Source organism: Pinus tabuliformis, chromosome X (assembly GCF_031772625.1).
Source record: "Pinus tabuliformis cultivar Carrire ecotype Pingquan chromosome X, CPIR1, whole genome shotgun sequence".
NCBI lineage: Eukaryota > Viridiplantae > Streptophyta > Pinopsida > Pinales > Pinaceae > Pinus > Pinus tabuliformis.
This window is the reverse complement of record NC_142308.1, coordinates 1,349,976,386-1,349,997,937: the sequence shown is the minus strand read 5'-3', so window position 1 is coordinate 1,349,997,937 and position 21,552 is coordinate 1,349,976,386. Positions and strand designations below refer to the sequence as shown.

Here is a 21,552-nt window from a genome sequence, read left to right as displayed (position 1 = left end):
ACATTCACACATTAACACAGTATGTATCCCGGGGAAAGCATCTCGCTAAAAACCCCAACTATCTGTATATTAATGATTGAGTCATGTAACATTACACAGCATAATACTTCTCACAAGTATCTCCACCTCTGTTACACACAATACAGCTCAGATCTGATCTCCAAATCTCTTCCACTGCTTGCATGCCTCCACTGCTCAATACCTGCTCAAGAACTGATGAGAATGGCTCACCAAACTCGTTTTTCACCTGCAAAATAGTCACTCACACTTTGTTGGACGTGAGCACAAGCTATAATGTGGGCAAATACGTGAGCAAACTCATTGGCATACTCAATCCCTTGATTGTGCAAGATTTGGTGCACAACTATAGTCACAACAGATAGCAATCTGATTCTCTACCACCTGTCCCTGTTGAACTGAACATGCACTGACATGCAACTGAGTTAACTGATGTATTCATTAGTTGTATTATGAGTTAATAACTTGTGAATTAATTAATAACTAATTCACCCAACTCATCTCTAGTCTATTTGCCAGTTAGACTAAATACAACCAGTTTAACAAAGCTAAACTGAACACAACTCCATCAACTCCACCAAACTCAACTGATTGAGTTCTAACTGAAGTCATGCATGCAACAACTCAACTAACTCATAAGAAAAGCGTATTTCCTTCTGACAGCTGCATGTGCCACCTCTGTAGCTCAAACTGAAGTGCTCCAAGAGAATAAGATTAAGTTTATAGTCCAAATATTATTGTGAGATAATAATATTTGACTTTTCTATTTTTGACAGCCAGTCTAAAAATAGACTTTGATCACTCACACTGTGATCACTCACACTTTCATCAAAAATAGAAGTCCATCTATTTTTTCCCAACTTGATCAATCATCCATAAACAGCAACCTGCAATCCATAGACATGATCCATATGTCTAAAAATAGACTTGCGCCAAAAATAGCCTGCGGGCCCACTTAGTGAAGGCGACTCTTTTCACTAAGCTCCATCATCTTGTTGCAATCTCAACAAATCTAACATTTGATGATGTGGAAAATCTGAGTGGGATAGACGTGTTCTTCCTTCTTTATGCCGATAGGAATTATATTATAAGGTTCTTGTTGGTGACTCTATTGAGATTTGTCATCCTCAAAAGCTGCAGTGAATCTGTGACAGTGTCGCACTCATTAATCACACACAGTACTATAGATACTATAGATACACTCGCGATTTTCCATTTGCTATGTTTTTTTTGGCCAAGTCCTCTTTTGACAACTTTGACTGATCCGTCTTGGGAGTTGTAGTTGTTAATGGGAAGAGCAATTCCCAACTACCTGTGTGATTCTTTCAGACGGTGGAATAGTATGCCGACGTGTTTATTCATGAAAATGGCTTTTGTGTCTGAATTTTCCATGAGCTCCATGATTTCCCATGCTTTGGAGCAAGCCTTTCTGCAGTGATCGATAGCAGGCGACCATCATATGCTTGATAGAATCCAGATAGTTCGATGATAATGGTGAGCCACCAGACTGCATTCATCTTTGCAGAGCTCTTCCCCCCATTGAAATCCCTTTCGACCAGTAGTTTTCTCCCAAATAAAATTGCAATCTACAAAAATCAAGTCTTGGGTGGTTTTTTTCAAGAAAGGAAATCAGTGCCTTGCAATTCTTGCCATCAGACTCTCCTTCTTTCAGCCACGCCTTCATCTTTTAGATGGGTTTTTGATTCGCTATCCACCCTCCTACTGGATTTTACAATAATTTTCGTTGAATGAATTTCTGCAGCAAAATTTCTGCAAACATAAGATTTAAGGATTTTTTGAATCCTTTTATGATTCTCCATTCCAGCAAACATAAGATTTAAGGATTGTTTGAATCTTTTTCCGATTCTCCATTCCGCTATTAGATTTGTAAGTCAAAATTTTTAATTTCGTGTTAATTCGAAACTTCTATTAGTAAAGGCGATGGATGCCAAAGGTGAAGGTAAGGCTATCGGCATTGATCTTAGAACCTCATGCAACTGCGTAGGAGTATGGCATCAGGATAGAATTGAAATTATTCTTAATGACCAGGGAAACAGAACCACCCCTTCCATGGTTGCATTCACACCTTCTGAGAGAGTCATTGGCGATGGTGTCAAGTACCAAATCACAACAAATCTGCACGACACCATCTTCGATGTCAAAGGACTCATTGGAAGGAGATTCAATGATCCATGTGTGTAGAGTGACATGAAACTATGGGCCTTCACTGTCTTCTATGGAGACAAAGGCAATTCTTTTATCCAAGTCCATTACAAAAGTCATAGGAAGGATTTTGTAGTAGAGAAGATATCTTCCATGGTTTTATTAAAGATGAAGATGATAGCTGAAGCTTATCTCAAACCCGATGTCAAGAATGATGTTATCACAGTGCCTGCCTATTTCAGCAATTCTCAAAGGAAGGCTACTAAAGATGTTGTCAACATTGTGGGCCTCATGGTCATGAAAATGATTAGCGAACCCACAACTGCAGCTATAGCTTATGGGTTCTATACAGACTACAAAGAAAATAAAACAATCATGGTTTTCAACCTGGTTGGAGGTACGTTCGATGTCTCCATTCTTACTATTGAGAATGGTGAATTTGACATGAAATTTGATGGAGGGACATGCATTTGGGAAGGGAGGATTTTGATAACAGTCTACTCAATTACTGTGTCCAACAATGCAAGAGAAGAAACAAAAAGGACTTGAGCACAAATGCAAAGGCAAAGGGCCTTAGGAGACTCCGCTTAGAATGTGAGAGAGCAAAAAGAAGTTTGTCTTCTGTTGTAGAAACTGTAATCAATAGGAGACTTCATACATATTTGTACTTGTTCCCTTGCAGTGTGACTAATTTCAAATATATATTTGAGAGCAAAGAATGGGGAGATATTGAGGAAATTCAAGATTACTTCATAGCATTATGCTCATATAATAAAAGAGAATTCCCTATTGAGATCAGAGGCCTTGGAGCTCAGTGACAAGCTCCAGAGAATACAATACACATTAAACGCTCAACCTCATGGTGTGTTTGAAACTATGGGTGTTGAAAGATATATGCATCTAGTTACAATTGTCTTTGCACTTTTTTGGTAGCATATATTAATTAGATTTTGATATCTCAGACTATTGCGTCAAGAATTTGGATTTTTTGGTTCTTGTGGTCAAGCCTAACAAAAGTTCAAGGACGTCTCTACCTCAGCATGATAGAATGGCTTCTCAAATTCAATTCTGCAATTTCGTTAGCACTGCAAGCATCTAAAATGGATTTATTTGAGAAACGTATCTACCTGTGTGGCTTCAACATTGCTAGTGCCTAAATCTACCTTAGGCTGAGAAAGGTAGGATCTAGGATAACATTAAACCACGCTTAACCTGGTAGCTAGCCCTACCAAGTCGGGAGAGGGCTCTCTCCTTGTCAATCTCAGCAAAATATAGTCAATAGGGCTTGAGATGACTGATGTGAATACTGATCTTAGGCTAGGTATGTGTGCAAAAGAGTTTGATTGAATTTAATGATGTTTTTTTGGCTCAAATAGAAAGGCGGATTTGGGTCTGGGGAATGAGGCTCAGTTTTGCAGAGATCTCTATGGGGCAAGGTAGGCAAATGATTTGGTACTTCAAATTGAATGAAATGGAGATTTTTAGATAGGTGAGGAGTTGAAGAGGGCAAGAAAGTCTCAAGGATCCTCTTCAAACAACTGAAAACATAAATAACTAAACAAACCCTAAGTAGAGCACTACAATTTCAATGGATTCTACCTTTATCCTTGTTTGATCTAGTTAAGATGAAGCAAAGAGAAATGATGGCATACATAAAACACAAGTAAACTTACAATTACAAAAGGAAACACAATACCAAAGCAAGATTCCACATGAATCCCATAAAGTGCTGCAAACCCTGGTCTATTCCTTAGCCAAACTGTTGAAATGTGTATACAATGAAGCTCCAAGCTTTCCCAAAAGTCCAACCTTTGCTAATCAATGAAAAATCACAAGATATAAGCAAACAACAACTTATCCTAGCCTCTAGGGGTCGATCTCATGAGTTTAGGAGCTGTTCCAACAAATTCTAAACTGAGAACTAAAAAGTAGGCAATGGAACAGCTTGCCTCTAAAAACTAGGGAACTGATTCATTCAGTTGCAAACTACCTTTTCATGGATGAATCTACCTCTATGAGTGAAAATTTAGCATAATTACATCAAAATCCATCAAGTAACATTAAATTACATCATGAGTTTGACAATTATAAGGATAAAAGTCAAACTGTCAAGAAACTAGGCGAAAAACAAAGTATTTTGGTCAAAACTGAGCAAAATTCCTCCAATGCGCTGCACTGATTTCCCTATGTGTAGTGCCTTTTTGCAGCTACTTTTGGAGGCCTTCCCAGTGTCCAAATTTGCTCCAAGTGTGCTTGTTAGAAAGTTCTACCTGTCTACTTTCCAGAACAAGTGGAATTTTTGAATTTGGCCTCCATTTGCCCCTCCAAAACTGAGTTTTCCCAACACTTCTTCCTGTATGTCAAAAAAGGGGCAGAAAGGTCATTTTTTAGGTTTTTTGACCTTTTTGGGAGCTCAAAACCTGTCAAAATTTCTTTGCCATTTGTGGGAATGCATATTTTTTCATGAAAAATCCAAAAATGCTGAGTTTTCCTCAAAAGGAGGCCCCCATCAAAAGCGAGCGCCAGGTGGCGCGGCGCATTGAGCAGAAAAACCTGTTTTTTGGCCCAAAAATTCCAAAATTGCAAAAAGTGTCCCAATTTTTTTGAAATTTGGGTTGAGTGTCCTCCATTAAGTGCTATGTTGAGCCAAGGAAGCCTCAGCCAAGATCTAAAGTCTATCTTTCTCTTTTCGCTTCCTTGATGCTTTCTTCAACTTGGCCTTCAAGTTCCTGATTCTTGCCTTGCAACTTTTGTTTCTCGCCAAGTAATGGTAGGCCATGTGCCTCAACATAGTTTTCTCCCTGTTGGCCTTCTCTAGCAACTTTTCTAAGTGGATATTCTCTCTCTCAAGCCAAGATTCTCGATCAGCATTGATTTCTTGTTCAAGTGGTGTGAGCTTCACTTTCCTCCTCTTGGCAGCTTGTCGGTTTTCTCGTATGTTTTGTAGCTCCATAATGGTTTGCTGATCCTCTAGTTGTTTGTTTCTTTGCTCCAGATATTTTATTATCCACTTGGCTCTTTCTAGGTTGAGGGACAAATCATTAATGTCCGCTTGTTGCTCCTGAATGATCTCTTTGAGCTTTGAGATTTGTGAGCCCAAATCGGTGTCATCATCCTGAATAAGAATGAAATCCGTCTCCTGCCCTCCTGAAGGACCCTCATCATGTACTGGCCATTTTCCCTTGTCCTGAACCTGCTCTGCTGATGGAGGAAGCGAGACCCCTTCCACCCTGGGTGGAGATAATACTCGCTTTGCTGCTGCAAACAACCTTCTAGTGCCCTTTTGGTTGGTGATAAACACTGGCACACTAGCGGTTTGTGTCTCATGAATCTCCAGCTGATGTGAAGGTCCACATGTCTCATGAAAAGTTGTTAAAGGAACTTGAGGACCTGTGAAGACTTCATGTGAAATGAAATCCTCCCATGGGATGTTCTGTAAACCACGCTGATGTAAGACCACAATTTTGATTAGTGCAAAATAATATATGTTGTTATGTTGCTGCTAAGGAGACTTCCTTTGCACTAATGTGGTCATCTTCTCAATGTTCCAGCAAATGAAATAGGGGAGATTCATCATTCTCACCCTAGTAAAGTGCATCAACAATTTGATGTGATAGGCATATAGGCGAGAAAAATGGCCCTCACAGCTGAAATATTTAATTATGAGTTTCATCAAGGGAGCATATGAGTCTTCCAGATATCGGAAGGGAAAAACTCTGCTGAGATGTCTCTGATAACCAGCCTTGATGTAAGGCTCATAATGTTCTCTAACAATCTGCTGCCTTTTATTCCATTGCTCACCGACATTTGGAATGCCAGATGCTATAGAAATTTCCTCTGGTGTCAAGGTGAATGTCACACCTGCTAAAGTGACTTGGCCATTATGAAGATGGAACACAAACAACCTGGCCAACTCATGATGATACTGGACTCTCTCTACCATCTCACAGAACTGATAACAGGATTGGTGTTGAAAGCATGTGACAGCAAGAGGGAAGTCTTGCAACTCGACAAGTGAAGTAGGCTCCTCTCATGTATGTTTACCACCCTTGTGAGGTCTCCTTGGTGCATGCATTTCTCTAGAAGAATCACTGTGTGTCTCCTCATCTCGGTCATAGGTAGGATCAGACTCCATGTTGCCAATGTTTGAGTTTTCTTAGATGAGTATGAAGAGATTTATGGTGTCTTAGATTTTTGCTACCAAAGATGAAAATGTATGAGGGACTGTGGAGAGAATGTATAAAGGGTTCTGGGAATGTTGTTGGTAGGATTTTGGGGAATATGGGGTTTAGGGACAGTAAGTAGGCTTAGGGACAACAATTAGGGTTTATGAATTTGTAACTAGAGTTTGGGATAGTGGGAGTTAGGGATATGGGAATAATAAATTTAGGGATATGAGGATTAGGGAATGAGTTGATGAAACTAGAAAATAAATGAGGGAATCAAAGAGTGAGGGAATGATGGAGTGGACTTGGTAGCAAAAACACAACTTGTAAACCCTAAGCAATTGTTTTTGAGCAAAAATTGCAAGGAGGTAGGGTTTCAAGTTTATCTTATTAAATCACCATAAACTTTAAGAGAAACTCATTCACTGGCAGTGGAAGAAGGCTTGACTTACTTGAACAAGTGGAAATTGAGTAAATTTGGTAGTTTGAATGAGTTTGTGGGTGAAATCGGGCTTGAATCCCTGTGCGTCGTGCCTGTGTATTTTTTGCACTGCGAAGGGCGACCCAATGCGCCGCGCCCCTGAAACTTGCCAAATTTGCTGCAATTTTTCTCTTTTTCTCCAACACGGCCTTTCTCTCTTTTTCTCCTTTTTCTTTAGATGCAAATGAGCTCTTTGAACATGAAAAATGGTTTATATACAAAAGATTTTAATTTTTCACTTATCAAAAACCCACTTTGTAATGTTTGCATTTGACTTACTTTTCAAACTCTGTTTTTGGGCAGTTTGCTTTATTTTTGCCTTTGATGAACTGAATGATTTGAATTTTTGTTTGCCTTGCAGGTGATAGAGATGCTGAAGCTTGAAAAGGTGACCAGGGTTGCCACTGAAGCTATTACATATGAAAAAACTGAAATTACATCAAATTTATACATGAAAACATAAAATACTATGTTTTTCCTCAAAACAGGGTTTTGAGGAAAAATCAGTCTCTGAGTCATGTGATTATGGAAATTATTGGTACTGGAACTTTATTTGACCTCCTCATGCGCATGCTGACTGTTATTGAGCATTTTGAAGACTTTTTTGACGAAACCCTAAACTTAATGAGACCGAAACCCTAAAAATGACATTTGCAGATTTAAAGACAAAAAATGACTACAGATGATCTAGATGAATGAAAATGGGCCAGCAGGTAAAGGACATGAGGGAAAATGTATAATAATCCACTACCATCGGATGATCCATGATCCTAATGGAATGCAGTTGATCAAGTGAGACACCTAACATGCAATGCAACAAGAGAATTTGATCACTAACGGAGGGATGAAGATACCGACACTAACAAACATCATACCTCTCGAATGGGAAAAGCATGGAAAAATTATTTGAATGTTAATTTCAATCGATGCAACAGAGTTTTGAAATGGATCCTCCATAAAATCTTCACTAGTAAACCTCTCATCTCTAGTTGCCCAGAGCTTGCACAGTGCTGAAGTCACTAACCAAACTACTTGGATTCTCTGTTGGAGTTATTCAGAAGTGGGAGAACACGGGAAGTAAACGATAAATTATGCATATAAAATATTTTCGACACCTATTTGGGCACTTTGTACTTGTGCATGATTTCATACGCAATGCCCTAATTAGTTTCCAGTTTTGAGGGGAGTTGCAGATACAGTGTCCTTCACTTTCTCCCTATCATTGCATGTCGACAATCTTGAAGATTTTTATCATCGAAAATCATGCACAAGTACAAAGTGCCCAAATGGGTGTCAACAATATTTTAATTTCATAATTTATCGCTTACTTCCAGTGTTCTCCCACTTCTAAAGAACTCCAACAGAGAATCCAAGTAGTTTGGTTAGTGACTTCAGCAATGTGCAATCTCTAGGCGACTAGAGATGAGAGGATTACTAGTGAAGCTTTTATGGAGGAGCCATTTCAAAACTCTTTTGCATCAATTGAAATTAACATTCAAATAAATTTTTCATGCTTCTCCCATTCAAGAGGTATGATGTTGAAGCCACACAGGTAGAGACGTTGCTCAAATAAATCCATTTTAGATGCTTGCAGTGCTAAAAATATTGTAGAATTGAATTTGGGAAGTTGTTCTACCATGCTGAGGTAGAGTCTTCCTTGAAGTTTTGTTAGGCTTTGCTGCAAGAACCCGACTATCCAAATTCTTGATGCGATAGTATGACATATTAGAATCTAGTTAATATATACTACCAAAAAAGTGCAAAGACAACTATAACTAGTTGCATATATCTTTCCTCCCAAGGAATCTTTCCTCCTCTATTCTATACTTCATCTACACCTCTATCAGTGTTTCTTTGCACCCTTTTGGTGCAAATTCTACTTTATACATTCTTTCAACTAGAATCATGCTTATACTTGTGTCTCTCTCTTGTGTGATGAGACAAGCTACCATTGGTATATTGTAAGATGTCATTGATTCTCAGGGTAAATTTATGATTCTCATGTGCAAAAGATTGAAAACATCATTGAATGCTTCATAATGTAGTGATAAGCAATATGATTGTGGGGATGTTGAAATAATTTCATTAACTGCCCTTAATGATCACAACAAGCGTAAAACTAAAAGCGATCTCATCAAAGTTGAAGGGTTATGTGAGAAGAAGCATAGCATAGCACCTAAGATCTAAGTCACCACAAAGGAAAGTTGTTGATTAATTCCAAACACCTTTTATGATAAATGGAATTCAAAAGACATATCAAAGCAAGGATACCAAATGTTGGAAAGATTACATATATTACACAGTGCCCTTCCATAAATCTATAACAATATCTATTCTTTGAAAACTAAGACAGTCTTTGAATTTGAAGCAGAGATAAAACATCTTACCAATCCTATTGTTGTCAATGAAATCACAGCCCTCTAGAGTGTAGAGTGTATTTTCAATCATGGAAAAATATTCTTCTTCTCAAGTAGACGTAAACACATTCTCTATTGTTACCAGAGCAGGATAACTCACTAGCATCGTTGGAAGGGGAGTCAATCCAGGACCGATTTTTTTTTTTGTTGTGGTCGAAGTGTTGCTTGTTTCCATAAATTATGCTCAACATACACTACATTGAATTCACAGCTTTAAATTTATAACAAAAAGGGATATTTTTGAAAACAATTACGCAACGAAACTAAAATATACTCTTGGTCTTCCTCGTTTATTTTATGTATATAAAATATTAACAATAAAACACATATTTAAAGGAAACCAATGATGATTAGTTTGTATATAATTTTGTTTACAGGTATGTATATAATAGTGTGTAATGTTATTCGAATTCAAGCTTCTGTGATCCATATCATAATGTATAAAATATCTTTCGGAAGAAGTCACATTGAAGATTTTGGTCGACGTGTTTCAAACCAACAAGTGTAGTTCATCATGTAATGTTTTATATTCTTACTTTATTTCTTTTTTCTTTTTCTTACACTAACACTTTTTGTATATAACTTATTTATATTGTAACTTTCAACTTTATTTATTAGATTACAATATTTCCCATGACAAATTGTCGTTTAAGAATCTTATTTAATATGACTTAATCTTATATTTTGTATTATTGATTAAGATTTTAATTTTACAAATATAAAAATATATATAAACAACAATTAATTCATGTAAAAAAAATTAATCAACTAAATTCTTTCACCTGTCAATTTAATTAATTTAATGATTTAAATATTTTGTCGTTAAAAGAGAGGGTGGTTCATATTTATGAAGGAATGAAATGAAATACATATTTAAAACAGAAACATAGAGATACACTGAAACTGAACTTCAATTAATAAATAACAAATGTTGAAAATTGTTTACATGTAGAATGAAAGCAAACTAGCTTGGGCAATGGTAGTTTATCTCTGAGAAAATATGTGATGGCTACATGTCTTTTAAACTATGTTACAATGAGGCTCGAAGGTCTTTTTATCATGAAGAAGTAATGAGAAACCTTAAACATCCAAAAAGCTAGCCCTATGAGATGAAGTGTCAAAAGCGATGGGCTTCGATGGGGTTAGTTGGAATGTCAACTTCTTCGGGTCATAACTTTGGCATACGATCTGTTTTTGGCACGTGTGATAACCCATCAAAAAGTTCTATCTAAGGACAACATATTTCAACTGCAAACTTGTTTGCTCATTTCCCAAAAAAATGTCATTTAGGGCTTCAAAACAACTATGGAAGTTATTGACCCGAAAACTGCCAAAAATAGAAATTGTCGAAATAGGAAACCATGTTGAAAAATAAGAAATTGATAGAAAACAATGTTGGGCATCCATGTGGAATAAGAAGGTGGCCACCAATATCCACTTGGATTAATCCTCCCCCCTTAGGAAACAATGGTCCCCATTATGTTGAGTGCCTCCATGAGGTGAGGAAACTTCTGTTGAACTTGGTCCTTGGTGAGCCACTTGCCTTGGCGTAGGAGTTGGTTGACTTTGACAAAACAATATAGTTGGATCCTTTGTTGGCAAGTGTTCTTAATTTGTGTTTCCATGAGCCAATAAGTTGTGGCTTGTTCAATGTAATCTGGGTTGAGTTATATTAGTGTCAGTTGTACAACAATGTCTAATATTGTTGTTGAGAACTTCTGGAATCCTATGTGCATTATTTGAAGAGCCCAACGTTTTGGGTGAACACTTCACCCATCTTCAGGGGCAGGAAGTATACTGATGAATATGTCCAATATGTCTAATATGTCTAACAATGGTGGAAAGTATGGCCAAAGGCGTTCCACATTGAATATTGGGTGTAGGCCAAGGAATGGAGGGATACTTAGCTCAAAAGAATTATCACCCATAACCTTGGTGATGGTGTAAATCCCATATCGGAATGGTCAAAGCTTCTGACAGGCTCTGGTAAGGTGTTACTTCTACAAATGCAACCAAACCTTGTCGCCCACTTGAAACTTATGCAACACCCGATGTTGATCATGATGTGCTAGAAATAATACTGAGAGGGGGCTGAATCAGTATTATCAAATCAATAACTTTTTTATTTCATACTCTAATTTATATACGCTACTTTAATGAAGGTAACATGCGTGTACACGCAACTGTCTTTAAAGCAACCAGCATATGTCCAACAAACTTATGATTCATTTAATTCTTCATATGTTGATCTTTAATCAGTGCATCAATACTTCATTAACCATATAAACAGTAACCATGTGCAGTAATAACAGAATAAACCATCACACATAAGTAACACACATGAACACCAAGATTTAAGGTGGAACCCAATGTGGGACAAAAACCACCTATTGATGTCTTCTTTTAATATAAGAAAAACCTATTTACAATCTTGTACTAGTGCAGACTCATACCAGTACGCAGGCACCCACCTGCAGAAGGCTACAAACTTCTCTCATTCTCCAGCTTCTACTAGAAAGGAATTACAACCCCCTAGCTCTTGTACTAGCCAATTCATTTACTAGTACGTAGGTGCCAGCCTATAGAAGGCTCCAACCTTCACTCATTTTCCAACTACTACTGGAAGGGAGCTCCAACCCCTTGGCTCTTGTACTGGTTGATATGTTTACCAGTACGTAGCCGTAGGCCTACAGAAGGCTACGACCTTCTCTCTTCCTCTAGGGACCATGTTTCATTCATTTTCAAACTGGATACTCCTGGAATACAACACCACAATCTGAAGGCCTCGTTTCATCAAATTTTCATACCGGACCCATCAGGAACTTTGAAACTCAAACTGCATCAACCAACAATTAGTTAATCTAAACAATCAGATCATTGTCACTAGAACATTATGTTTAACCCGGAATTCTGCATCAATAACCATAACCAACTGCAACTTCAAATATCATATTTCATAATGTATACGTTACTTTGATGTGCAGAACGAACGTGTATATGCGCTTTTACCAAAGAAAACTAGCGTACAGATCTACAAATGCTAACTTAAAACATCACAACTATTCCAGACTTCAGCCATACCCAGATCATAACATTTACAGTGTAAATCACGTGTTAGCATTCAGATCTAGACTATCCATGATCAAACCATATAATAATAATTCATTTTAGGTCTCATGATCATGATCCATCATTAGATCTCATCCCCCATCAACCGCTAAGGTTCAACCTCAGTTTAGATCAAGTAAAGCACCATAAACCCATAACACGCATATTTTCTTTTGATCTCACTCTTCATAAGATATTCATTACTTGCACACTTATCCCTTTGATCTTCTCCTCCTTATATAGTTTTAGGCCTTTCTCAATACCTCGGACCAAAACCACTTAGGACCAATACCTTGGACCAAATACCTCGAACCAATACCTTGGACCAATACCTCGGACCAAATACCTCGAACCAATACCTTGGACCAAATACCTTAATTTTCCATCCCATACGTGCTTTTCCTTTTGTGAAAGTGTGTGTATACGTATACGCTCCTTTTGTTCTGTTAACCCACATGTATACGCTGCTTCGACAAAGTGAGCCAGCGTATACTTCTTAAACTACTCTCTTTCTTCAATCTCTGGATACTTATTTGTAACCCTTTGTTGTTAACCTGTTGCACTATGAACTGTCATCTGAGTGAGTTGCCATCAAGGACAACACCTGTATCATAACCAACATGATGTTCTTTGTACTTAGTATTGGCTTTATCTAGGATATCATGAACCTGTTAGTGAATGTGTTGAATGCGCAATAATCTTTATGGCTTTATCAGCTTCGCATTGAACATGTTCAGATTCTATCTTTGTAGTTGCAAGAGGAATTGCAACATCAATGGAACATAATGGTTGAAATCCTAGGCCCACCTGAAAGGGGTTGTGGCTAGTTGATATATGTAGAGCTATATTGTATCTATGTTGCACATAGAGAATACTCTCATCCCATGTTTGTGGATGCTTAGATTTGTACATGTGTAGTATGTGCACTATCATCCTGTTAATGACCTCTATATGGCCATCGGTCTAGGGGTGTAATGCATTCGACTTTTTGAGCTTAGTGTCCAACAATGACCATAGGCTCGACCATAATGCACTTAGGAACTTGCTATTTTGATTTGATATAATAGTTTGCGGGATCCCAAAATGTACCGACACTTGTTTGAATAAAAGCTTGGCAATGGCTTCCACAGTGATAATCTTCTTGTAGGTAACCAATATAGCTATCTCAGAATATCTATCAAATACCACAAACAAACAATCATTACCATGCGTGGTAAACGGAAGGCTAGACATACAATCCATGGATATTGATTCCCACGGCTAGATGGGAGTAGGTAGAGGGGTGTACAAGCCTTGTTTCTTAATGGTTGGCTTGGCAATGACACAGGCAGTGCAAGATTCGATATATTTTCCAACATCCTATTGGTGTTTAGGCTAATAAAAATACATTGGCAATACTACCACTGTCTTCTCCACACTGAAGTGCCATGCTACCCGACTGTAATGCGCCTCTCAAATCAGTGTGGCATGCTCGCTTGAAGGAACACAAAGGTGTCCCAGGTAGCACAACAATGCATCCCGGAGGTGGAAGTCTAGAACTTTCTTGTCGTCTATTATCATTTGGTATGTGATGGTGAATTATGGATCATTTTTGTAAAGTTGTGGCCATCAGGATGTCTCGTGCTCAAAAGAGATGAGAATTATGCCAACAATTGGGGGTCATCTAAGGTAGTATGTGATGTGATTGTTGCTACCCTTCTTGTGTTTCATGTTCAAATGGAATTGTTGCAGATATGTGGACCATTTTTTATGGCGGTCGTTCTACAACTTCCCTTGTGTTTACATAAATTGAAGAGGTCAATAATTCATTTGGATGATCATCTCCTTCCCAAGAATTTAATGTTTCCATTGTTGATAGACCTGCACAATAGAATGAATTTCCTTATCATAAGTGGGGTACCTTTGAATAGTATCAAATAGTGTCTCACTGTGATAGGCCATCAGATGTCCTTGTTGAGTGAGGACTACAAAGGTGAGGACTAGTGCAAAGGAAAGGTGGTGTTTCACTTCAATGAATGTCTTCTGTTGTGACTCAGACCAAAAAAAACATTTCTTTTTCTCCACCCTTGGTAACTTGACTTAAGGGCCAAGTGATTTGAGAGAAACCCAACACAAATATCCAATAGAAATTAGTAACGTCCAAGAATTTTTGAAGCTCTGTTAGAGTCGTTGGGGCCAACCAATCCCAAATGACTTGGATCTTAGTTGGATCCACATGCACACCTTGATCATCAATTATGTACAACCTGTGAATCCCCTATCACTTGTAAGTTTAGATTGTTGAAGTGACATAATTAAAATGAATAACATAAACAATTGATTTATATTATTGTAGTTCTTGTTAGGTTCATATTTGTGTTCCTAGACTAAATTCTTAATTCACATTAGTCATTTTTAGTTGTATTACTTATTATCTAGTCATATATTTTAACTCAAGACTAAATTAGTCATTTTTAGTTGGTTCACTAAAGATTGTTCATTTTTTTATAGTATTTCACTTGGAAAAGTTGTGGTGACTAAATTTTTTAGTCACCTACTCACTAGTTTCACCATTTTCTATTAGTGCTCGCTTCTTCTGTTTAAATTTCTGCTCAATCTTGACAGCATATCAGAATGTTGCACCAAGCAAGGAAATGTCTAAGAACTCCTTTTTTTCCTAGATGTATTTTTGTATACAACTAGGGCACTTGAGTGTCAAATGTTGCTTATAGTCCTTGAAACCCAGCTTCGTGCATAGGGTATGAAATATATTTGTGAACTCCAACACTTCTTGGTCCCTTTCTTATTGTAAAATGGTACATTTTGTGTACTTGTCATCATAACTCCCAACAAGGTAATATTGTTCCTTAACAACATCTTGGAAAGAGTCCCAAGAGGGTGTAACCAAAAAAGTGAGGTTTCATCCTCGACCCTTTGCTCACAATAAGCTTCCCACCAATCCTTGACATGGGTGACGACCTTAAGGAGTGAAAAAGTAATTTTTCTCTGTCAAAATAATTATGGACCAATAAATATCCTTTTGGCAGATTTAACCACTTATCTAGAGCATATGTGTATATCTGGCCTTCAAATATAGGAATGTCAAAATTAACTTGTACCTTAAAGGGAGTGGCACCTCTGAAGTGAAAATTGGATGAAGATGCATCACCCATTGGTATTTGTCAAAGGATCTGCACAAAATTATCCATCATTTTGTTCCTTTGTCACTTGAGGCTTCTTCGAGCAAAAATTTGATAATATATCCTACTCCCTCGTCTTTCTTTTCTTTCGCCATGGGAGGCTGTCGAGGTCGGTGAGGTCGTACTTGCGTGGGCTCAAGCAATTTGAGTCCCAACTCCTTATACCCCAACCTCATTGGGGACATGGACAAAAAAACAGAGAAAGAGCAGATCACTCTGATACCATTGATCCATATTTATGAAGGAATGAAATGAAAGACAGATTTAAAATAAAAACACAAAGATACAGTGAAACTAAACTTCAATTAATAAATAACAAATTTTGAAAATTGTTTACATGCAAAATGAAAGAAAACTAGCTCGGGGAAGGTAGCTTATCTTTGAGAAGAGATGTGACAGCTACATGCCTTCTAAACTTTGTTACAATGAGGCTCAGAGTTATTTTTATCATGAATAAATTACAATGAGAAGCCATAAATATGAAAAACTCTAACCCTAGGATATGAAGTGTCAAAAGTTATGGGCCTTGATGGGGTTAGGTAGAACGTCAACTTCATGGGTCATAACTTTGGCATACGATCTCTATTTGAGTTGCATGATAGCCCATTAGAAAGTTTTATCCTAGGACAACAAATTTTTAAAATAAACATGGATCAAAAATCCTTGTTTTCTCATTTCCCTAAACAATGCCATTTAGGGCCTTAAAACAACTCCCGAAGTTCAAGACCTGAAAACTGTCAAAAAATAAACAAATAGATAAATAAAAAAAAAACTACTGAAATAGGAAGTTGTGTTCAAAAAATAAGAAACTGATAGGAAATAGTGTTGGGGGTCCAAGTGGAATAGGTGAGTGGTCACCAATATCCACCTAGACTAGAGGGTTCTTTTAATTTTTCTTGCATAAATCAATATTGTAATCAAATTCTCTCACATGATGTTTAGGGTTAGGGTAGTTATTTGTTTGTTTGTTTGTTTTATTTTCTTTCTTTGTCAAAGTTGTGTGATTTAGGCTTATTCCTCACAAGTGACAACCTCTTGACATTATAGAGGAGGGTTGAGTTGCACCAATCTTAGCATGGACTCAATCCTCCTATTGTAGCTATAAACACAGGGCAAGTGCTCTGGTCACTTGATTCAGGTGGATCTCCAAACACCAGTGGCATGAAAAAGGCTCAAAATTCAAAGTGGCAGAAATTCGATTAACTTGACATCAGATCGAAGTGCTTGTCACCCTAATTCAAACAGCGTGAACGGCACTCCAATCCGAGTCCGTATGAAGAAGATAAAATCGGTCAAAGTTAGGGGTTGACTTACCCATGTGGCAGGCTTAAGGAGGGTGCAATTTGGCAAGAATCTGACACCGAAATCTGGCCAGTTTTCTGCGCAAAATTGTGGGTCTGTTAATTTGTCTAATATCCCCTAAGGTTCTAGAAATTTTCTAAAGTGGGCGGCAGGCCATAACCCCCGCCGCCACTGTTGGAACCTTTATTTATTTTTAAATTAAAAAATACAAAAAAATATGGGGCAAGTGGCCATGACCCCACCGCCCCTGGAACCACCACACAACAGGCATTAAAAATAGGGGCGGGCATCCATGACCCCTCTACCCCCAATAACAACATTAATATATAGTATTAAGGGGCGGGCAGTCAACCTCGTCGCCCCTCCACGTTACCTTACCAATATATATATACTACGGAGATGGGGCAGCGGGCCACCAGAACGATAGACCCGCCGCCAAAATTAAACATTGAATATTGTTATGTTAAAAATGGGAGGGGCATGATTTGATCCCCCGACCCCTCCTCAACCATTTGATATTTTATACCAGTGCGCCATCAGTCCCTCTTGGGATATTTGCCCAAAAAACAATATATAAACCTTTCTGCACAATGCACCAAGGAGAGAGCATGCACATTTTTCGAGGCATATGATTTGCAGGAGACGAAACTGTGAGAAGGCCTATGACAGGGTGCAGAACCTTGCCTGAGCACATTTTTTAGGGGGTCAGTTTTGGTCCAGTGTCAGAATTGGGAAAGTTTTATATCGATTTTGCACCTCTCAGCGACAAGAACTCAATGGTGATGTCAATTTCTGCAACAGAGCTCTCCATTTTTTGTTCATTTTCTAGATTGGAGGTATAAGACTCCTTTTGCAAATGTTGATTGTACTTCTTCTTTTCTCATGCCACTTAATGAATGAAGGCCTCCCCATTGATTGAGCAGGGCCCGAAGACGTAGTCCAAATTGGACGAACTCCATTATCAAGTCTCTTGTCTTCTTTCATGCTTTTATGTGTTTCTCCTCTTCTCTCATGTGCACATTAAATTTCTATGGTTAAGCTGCAATTTATCCATGTAATTCTTTAATACATCTATAAGCAAAAGATCTTGGATCAATTGGTATCACAACAGGTCTTTGTAGATGTGAATTGAATGTTTATATGCTAACAAGAAACATGCTCTGAAGAGGCTAAGGGAAGCTAAAGTCTTTCAATCCCAAAGCGAGGCATGCACATCAAAGGAGAAACATGGCAGATGAAGAGGCTCGTTATGAAGAGGAGCGCAACTACCGCAAAACCTTCTATACAATGGCAGAAAAGGTCGATCAGTTGCTTTCAAGGCTGGAGAAAGAAGAAGAGAGAAATCCAGAAGAACAAGGTTCAGTGCATGGAAATGGTGGAGAAGAACCCCCTCCTTCTCCTTCCACGAGTGAAATTTCTTCTTCCTCTCATCACCATCATCATAGAAATTCAAGGGATGCATCTAAGAAACCTTTCTTTAAATTATATGTCAAATTTGATCTTCCCATGTATAATGGTGAAAGTAATGCAGAAAATCTTAATAACTGGATTAGGCATATTGAAATTTACTGCAAGATTCAGCAGATCGAAGAGGATGAGGCAAAGATTCAGTTGACCTCTCTTCGGTTGAGTGGCACCGCTCTCGTTTGGTGGGAGAGAAAATTGTGAAGCAGTAAGAATGTGGGTAATCTTCTTTCCTCATGGCCCAGTTTTATTTCTGCATTAAAGGAACAATTTTATCCCTTGGGTTACAAGAAAGAAGCCTTAATAGATTGGCAATACTTAAGGCAAGGCAAAGGTAAAGATGTTCAAAGCTTTACCAAGGAGTTTAGAAAACAAGCACTTAATTTGGGCATTGCACTTGACTCACATGAGGTAGTAACTAAGTATATTGGATCATTACATAGTTACATTAGGCATTCATTATTATTGTTTGAACTAACTACTATTGACTCAGCCAATGTAAAGGCCATTCATCTTGAGAACAGGGGAAAAAATGAAAGAGATGATCATTCCAAGAAACCACCTTTCAAACCTCCAAATGGCAAACCCAAAGTGAAAGGAAAGGGAAAGGAGAAGAGGATGGCATCAACCAATAAAGATGAAGGAGAAAGGCCTTATTGCATTCACTGCAAAAAGGAAGGTTGTGACGATGATCATTGTTGGAAATTGTACCCGAAAAAGAGACCAAATAAGTATGGAGGAAAAGGCAAGCAGAAGACAGTGGAAACTGTGCAACAAGACCTTGGATCTGATTTCGAAGATGAAGCATTGATCACGGCAGCAAGAACAAAAGGTACTCTTACACCTCATGTTAATTTTGAATCACATGAAGGCACTAGTTCAATAGATGAGTCTCTTCCTAATGAACGAAAGAGAATTGAGTTATTTCATATTAGAGTTGTCATAAATCATACAAAAGTGGAAACTCTATTTGATACCGGATCCCAAGCAAATTTAATTTCAGAGTCTTTGGTTAAGAAGCTAGGTTTATAAACCAAACTACATCCAAAACCTTACCCGCTTGGATGGATACATGATAAAGCAAAATTGAATGTAACTAAGTAGTGCAAGGTTAAATTTGTGATCGCTTCTAAGTTAGTGGATGAGGTAGAACTTGATGTGATACCATTGGATATCTGTGGCATGGTGTTAGGGAGTCCATATTTATATGATAGAAAAGCAATATTCTTTCGTCATGAAAAACAATACCAAATCACAAAAGATGGGGTAGAATATATTGTAAGGGCTCATCAAACTAGAATCAATGCCAACCTTGTAAGTGCAGGACAAATGAAGAGGTTGGTGAATTCTAGTAAGGGTTGCATGCTTATGGTTGTAAGGGGGAAAGATGCAGAATTATCTGATGCTTTCCATGGCTGTGATCATGTGCATAAAAGGAATTATGTGAATTAATTTTTAACTATGATGAGATGTTTCAAGAACCAAGGGGATTACCTCCAAAGAGGGAAATTCAGCATGAGTTCCATTTGCAGCATGACGCTCCTTTACCAAACATTGGCATGTACAGGATGTCGACTATTCAAATGGAGGAGATCAAAAATCAAGTGCGAGAACTATTGAACCAAGGGGTCATTAGACCAAGCACTTTTCTATGCGGCTCACTGATTGTCTTAGTGTCGAAGAAAGATGGCACATGGAGGATGTGCATGGATTACCAAGCACTAAACAAAATAACAATGAAAAGTCATTACCCTCTCCCGCGCATTGATGACTTACTATATCAATTAAAGAATGATATCTATTTCACCAAATTAGATTTGCGTAGTGGTTATCACCAGGTTCAAATTGTAGAGCAAGATGTGTGGAAAACTTCCTTCAAGGCCAAACAGGGGTTGTCTGAATGGATGGTGATGCCATTCAGACTTTGCAATGCTCCAACCACGTTCATGAGGGTCATGAATGATCTCTTTAGGCCTTTCATTGATGAATTTGTTCTTGTATATCTAGATGATATTCTTGTCTTTAGTAAAAATTGGAATGAACATGTATGCCATGTAAAGAAAGTGCTTGATGTATTGAAAAAAGAAAAACTCTATGTAAAATTGTCAAAGTGTGAGTTTGGGAAAACCTCTTTGGTTTACCTAGGTCATATTGTTGGTCATGGTCAGTTAAAAATTGATCCTTCTAAAGTTGAAGCAATTGTAAATTGGCCTAAGCCTACTAGTGTAACTGAGGTTCGCAGCTTTTTGGGTGTAGTACAGTATTGGAGGAGATTTATTGCCAATTTCTCTATTATTGCAACACCTCTACACACACTGACAAGTGTAAAGCAAGTCTTTCAATGGGGAGGAAAGCAGTAGAAGTCCTTCGAAGCATTGAAAGAAAAGATCAGCACCGCACTGGTCTTGGCCTTACCAGATCTCCAGCAACCATTCAAGATCGAGACAGATACCAACGGATATTCCATGGGAGCTGTATTGATGCAGCAAAAGAATCTGATATGTTACCATTCAGATAAATTCTCTCAAGTTGTGATAAACTATCCCACTTATGACAAAGATTTATATGCCTTGGTCTAGAGTGTGAAAAAAGGGGAAACACTACCTGATCGGCAAGGAGACCATCATCCATATAGATAACCAGCCCTTGCAGTATCTTCAATCACAAACCAAGTTGCAGCAAGCTCATCATTTCAGGTGGATGGGTTTTCTTTAGCAATTTCATCTGGTAATAAAGTATAAGAAGGGCACTAGCAACAAAGTGGTTGATATGCTATCTCGCCCTCCTATTTCTGCTTCTGTTATTTTGCATAATGCTTCGTTATCTTTTGAAAGTTACGCTGAGCAATATGCTAACGATGATGACTTTAAGGAAATTTATGCAAAACTAACCCATGGTTCACAAATGGACAACTATCACTTGCAAGGGAAATTGTTGTATCACCTTGGTAAATTGTGCATACCCACAAGGGAAAGGGTACATGTAATCCGGAAGGCCCACACCTCCCTTGTGTCTGGTCATTTTGGTGTTGAAAAAACTTTGTGTCATGTACAAAGATTTTTCTTTTGGCCTCATATGAAGAACATTATGACTCGCTATGTAAAGGGATGTGTGATGTGTTATGTTTCAAATCCCTCTAATAGAAAACTCAGGATCTACACACCACTCCCTATTCTGAGTCGTCCATGGGAAAGTGTGTCGATGGATTTTGTAGGAGGTTTTCCTTTGTCTAGAAAAGGTCACGACTATTTGTA

General features: G+C 38.0%; 1 pseudogene; it reads left to right on the top strand.

Annotated features, from left to right (window-relative positions):
- The first annotated feature begins 1,959 nt into the window (after window positions 1-1,959).
- Window positions 1,960-2,999, top strand: LOC149145076 (heat shock 70 kDa protein 18-like; annotated as a pseudogene).
- Window positions 3,000-21,552: the final 18,553 nt, after the last annotated feature.